Raw genomic sequence first — 6,000 nt, 5'->3', positions numbered from 1 at the left:
GCAAATTCCTCAGGATTTCATTTTATAGCTCAGTGCTTCCAGTTATCTAAAGGCTGATAAATTCAGTAAGCCAAACAAGACTTGCTTAAGGGGTACAAGCAAATTAAAAGAACTGACAGACAGTAGGTGACTTAGGAGTTCCAGGAGGAGCCTATTAAGTGTCCATGAACAGCTCTGTCTTCTATTGCTGGTTGCAGGGAATTCACATTGCTGATGACTTCCACCTAAACCAGGAAACCCCAGGAATTCCAAATATTATTAAAGCCATATAGCCACAAAAGTAACAGCAGGAACACTCTGAGTGGGGTTCCCCAAAATAGCACCTAAAATATTTGGAGCAGGTAAAATCATAGTTGTACAGAGTAGTCAACAATAAGATCTCTTAAGCTTGACAAACTCCAGGGTAAGATCTGGGACCCTAAGTAGTTCCTTGAGATTTGGAAACATTTGCTATCTTTGGTCACATGACTATAGCTAGTTTCCTGCTTTCTTTTCAGTTTAGTTCATGGCTATTAAGTGAGGAGAAGCACCAAAGAACAATGCCAACAGCAGTTCATTCTGAATTGTGAATGTTGGAGAGGCAGCAAGTGTAAGAAAAGTAGCCTAGAATGTAGCTGCTGTGATTCTAAAATAGAGGATTAAATCCATTCCTGTAAGTAAGCATGGGAGGATCCTAGAAGTGGCTTAAAATTCATGATTCCTGTATGTCAGCTCATGGTATTGGTACAATCCTACCAAGAGATGGAGAGATGGACTATATATCCAAGCATCATTTATAATTTAACATAATGCTGTCAGAGGCATTGTTCAGCTATGAAAAGCTAGGACAAAATTGACAGGAAACTTAGAGAGATGGGTGCCTTACAAAGTAGGAGGTGTTATGATATGATAAGGAGTGCACAGAACTGGAAGACAGATAAACCAATGTTCAGATCCCAGATCTGCCCAAATTTATAGTTTGTGAATTTAATCACCTTTACTTGAGCCTTCTCATTTCTCAAATGGAACTAATAATAACATCTGCTTACTAAGGTTTAATGGCAATTGAATAAAGTACTGTATATAAAGCACATAGCACAAGAAGCTGGCATATAGTAGGTGCTCAGTAAATGGCTATTCACTTTCATGTCACTCTGTCTTCTGTTGCCTTGCCTTCTTGTAGTACACAGACACAGACACAGGTATGGATCTAGGAAGACCTGAAAGTGAAAGATGACTGAACACAATACTTTTCTCCATACTATAGCTAAAGATGAGCCATTTCTCCCTTTTGAGCTCTGAAAGGCTCTTCTATGGAGATCTCACACACATGGAAAAGAGGTTAAAATAAACAGTTCCTTCAACCACAACATTTAATACGGTCCTACAAGAAGGCGGGGAAAATTTAATGACTTCTAAAGCTTTCTTGGTCTGCTTTGTGCATCTTTTCTCTGAAGACATCAGCAGGATGGCCTTGATAGGACATGGGCTTGTCAGGGTAGGGCAGGCTCACTTGGGGCAGAGGGAGGGGGAAGGAACTTAGTGATTTTTCAGCTTCACCCTGAATGCTTGATAATGGGTCCCATTCATGAAGATTTCACATTGAATCATCAGCAAAGTCTGGAAATTGAAGAGCTGAGATAAAATTCATTATGAGAACCTTTTTTTAAGAGTGTTGGAGAAGATCAAGAAAGAAATATCTTTTCTAAGGAAGGATGCAAACAGCAGAGTTGCCAAGCAAGCTGCCCTATTTACCTTGTGTGGGATCAGCTATAGAGATTTCTCCTCGACAGACCTTATGAAGTAGTGGCTAAAAGCCTAGAAATTACAAAGAATCTCATTCAGAAAATAGCTGAAAGATACAAATGTTTATTAGAGTCAAATTGTTTCCCCAGCTATACTCGGCAGGTGCTTTAAGAACAGCTGAGAAAATCAAAGAAGTTTTAAATGCACCAAACTCTATGTGGAAAATTGGAATTTCCAAATGCCAAATTTGCCTGAACATAATTTAAAAGCCACTTCTTTATTTAAAAATGTCTACACCAGGATTTTCTTTCAGTAGATCATTTTAGAATGAATTTTCTCCATATACAACCCTTCATAAATATACCAATCGGGTAAAGGCAGAGGGTTCAGAGTTCTGTATAAAGGAAAGAGGTGATGATTTATGAAGAGCCAAGGAAAGAAAGCATGAAATAGACACAATTGTTGCTATTTGTTCAACTTCTTTCTTATTTGTCATACTGTTCTAATAATCAATTACCAGAAACAGTCAAAAAAGTTAACCAAAGGGATGAAAATACAAGTGTGGTTTCTGAATTGTCCAACTGGAATCAAAACATTGCCATAAAGTTTATATATTCACTGGTGCTCTTTTAGTAAATATTATATTCTGTAACTATACATATTATTGTTAAAACCTAGTAAGTACTGATTCTAGACACTCAGGCAGTCCATGTGTGTTGGTTATAGCTCTTTTGGTGATGGAGGAGATATTATAATTTAGAAAGGCAAAGAAGGAAATAAAATTAGTTTCCATTAAAATTAAAGGAAAGCATTAGCTGACTTCATTAAGACAAGTCAGAGCCATTAGGAAATGAAATTACATATCCCCAATCATGAAGCCCACAGATAGAGTAATAAGTATGGAATGTATTTCTCTTCTAAATTTATCCAGTGTTACTTCAAAACCCTGCCAGAAGCATAATTCATTCTCTCAAGCCCCTTTCCTTGTTTAGAGTTATAGAACTTTATTTAAGAGGCTAAAATTACCCTATATTGTAAGCCACGTATAAGGTTGTTATTCATGTTTTTAGTCCTGGAGTTGTATTCTGGCCAAAACAGTCTACGTTACCAAGAAAAATTTCAAAAGAATCCAAGTCTTTATTTGTATTTCTTAAACACTGCAGTATCAGTCAAAGTCCCAGTACAACAACAATGGCATGTTTAAGGGATATAATTGAGGATGATTTAATATACAAGGGCATTTTTACAAAGCTACAGTCAGGGTAGGAGAAACCAATGAAGATGGTAAGGTGTCTGAGGACTAATGACAGAGTGAGGCTGTTACCATGTTTAGGAATGAAGGATTCAGGGGAGGGAGTAGAACTACCAGAACTCAGAGCTGGGAAGGGGAAAACATTCCTCAACACAAATTGTAACCCTTGGTAAATTATGACAGCCACTGCCAAAAACTTAGCCAGCTTGGTTGTGGGTGGGGGTAGAGAATCAATGCCCTGCCCAATGTCTCTTCTTGTCCCCCTTACCTAATGCTAGTGCCTCCCATAGCTTGAATCTGACCAGAGCTTCCAGCTAGGGATCCAGGAGATGCAGTACCTAGACCTTGCAGGGACATAAAATAAAGCAGATAAAGGTGCAGAATGAATCTGTAGGAACAAATGTACAACTGAACCATTCCAACTGTGATTAGGGATTCAAAAACCACAGCAACACTTCCTTTAAATGGGTCATTTCTTTTTCACCCATTTCCTTCTCAAATCACAGTTCTTTTCATAACTTCTAAAAATGTCCTCTAACTGCCCTACGTACCTCTTGTTAACATCTTATGCTCCTGCCTTCTCTCTTTACTCTTGATTCATTACAAGTCACAAAACTTCAAGAATGAGACTGATAGGGCAGAACCCTCTTTCCAGCATGGAGGAAAAGAAGAGACTATTGCATGCAAAGATTAGACCATCTTTAGCAAGCAGTAAGAGGGAAACATTGAAAAATTAACTTATTAACAATAATTTTATCTATTTATATCTAAAACTATGATTTTACTGTACTTTCCTTGCTATCAGCACCATCACAATTCTTACCACCATTCACTTTTCACTCTGGCCTAGATGGCCGTAACTGCTTACCCTCAAATTTTTCAGACCTGTCTCTTGACTCCTACAAGATTGAATGCAACCATGGTTTCTGCAACTTCTTACTTCTTTCTCTAAGAGTATTCAAGAAAGAACTAAGATGGTATTAAAATAAAATTTTAACAATTAGAGTAGTAGAGCAATGGGCTTATAATTAGTAGAGCTTATCGCCTGATGGGAAAGAGAGTCATACTAAGATCACTGTCAGTCCAGGGTGAATGAGTGCCCACATGGCACTCTCCAGGAGCAGCATTGCTGGTCTCACACTGGAGGGGATAATAGACTTCATTTAAATAATCCAGCCAGTCCCTAATTTAATAAACAAGCAATAAACAACTAAGTTCCAGGAGGTAAGAATGGAATCAGTACTCAGAGTAGCTATAATATATAATCTAAAATGTCCAGCTGTATACCTACAGTTGTATGACATGCAAAGAAACAAAGTCTGAAGGGTATAAGGGAAAATAATACAACAAAAACAACCTGTGAGAAGCAACAGATGTCAGTTTAACAGACAAAGAAAGGCTACCAAGTATCCACTAAAAATATGATCGAACCACTAAAGGATCTCCTTTCTTTGCTACAACATGGATGGACCTGGAGGACACTATGCTAATTGAAATAATCCGGAAACAGAAAGAAAAATATTGCATATCACTTATATGTGATATCCAAAACAACCCTGTTTATCTATAGAGAGTAAAAGAGTGTCTACTATGTGTGGGGACAGGAAGAATAAGTGGGGAGATGTAGTTCAAAGTGCACAAGGCAGCAAATATGTAGGATGAACAAGTCTAGAGATCTAGTGTGCAACATAATAGACTATATAGTTAGCCTATATAGTATACTACTTTATTACCTATATGTGTCCCATAAAATCATGTTGTAAACCTCAAATATACACAGTAAAATTTACTTAAAAAAATAAAGGAGTGGCTAGGGATGTAGCTCAGTGGTAAAGAGTTTACCTAGGTCTGATTCACACCACTGCAAAGTAAATAAATAAATAAATAAGATAGAAAAGAAAGACCTAGAGGAAATCATGCTTAAAGAATTAAAGGAACACACCCTGGTGCCACTGGTTTATGCCTATAGTCCTAGCTACTTGGGAGGCTGAGATCGGGAGGATCACGGTTTGAGGCAGACTGAGCAAATAGTTCCAGAGACCCCATCTCTAAAATAACCACTGCAAAATGGACTGGAGATTTGGCTTAAACAGTAGAGCACCTGTTTTGCAAACACAAAGCCCCAAGTTCAAACTCCAGTCCCACTAGAAAGAAAAAAAATAAAGGAAATTATGATGACAATGTCTGGTCAAATACAGAATATCTATGAAAAGGTGTAAATTATTAATAAACTATTTAATGTTACACCTCAAAGAACTAGACAAAGAAAAATACACTAGGCCCTAAGTCAGCAGAAGGAATGAAATAACAAAGATCAAAACAGAAATAAAGTACTATAGAAAAACAATAGAAAATTAATTAAAGGTTCAGTTTATGAAAAGATAAAAATCCATAAATCCTTACTACTGCTATGGTATCTTAAAATTAATGTGTCAGAAATTTGATCCCTAGTGCAGCAATGCTGAGAGGTGGGGCCTAATGGGAGGTATATGAGTCATAGGAACACCACCTCATAAATGGATTAATGTTGTTATTACAGGAGATGGTTCCTTATAAAAGGACAATTTCACTCTCTTTTGTGCCCCCCTTTTCTCACTCTTCTTCCCTTCCTTTTGTTGTCCAAGGAGATATAACTATAAAAGATAATATAAATGAGTCACATCATCATAAATGGTAGACTAGCAGTTCCAAGCACCATTCCATCCCACCACTTTACTCCAAGAAACATCCTAAAACAAGTGGAAGCTATCAGAACCAACTTTATCAGATCTATGGAAAATAGTCAAAAATTTATGACAACCAAGCAAACAGTGAATGATAAAAAGGGCAACTTAAAAATGGTAGGAAGTTTTTACCTGCACTTCTCTGCACCAACCCCCTCATGTGCCAGTGGTCTTAATCTCTAAGCAACAGCAAACTGCATTCCCATTATGGGATCATGGTACCTGGTTCTGGAGACATACAGAGAATATTGTGTGTGTGTGTGTGTGTGTGTGTTTTGTGTGTGTGTGTGTGTGTGTGTG

The sequence above is a fragment of the Castor canadensis genome, chromosome X, assembly GCF_047511655.1.
Source record: "Castor canadensis chromosome X, mCasCan1.hap1v2, whole genome shotgun sequence".
In the NCBI taxonomy this organism is placed as follows: domain Eukaryota; kingdom Metazoa; phylum Chordata; class Mammalia; order Rodentia; family Castoridae; genus Castor; species Castor canadensis.
This window is presented reverse-complemented; position numbering follows the sequence as displayed.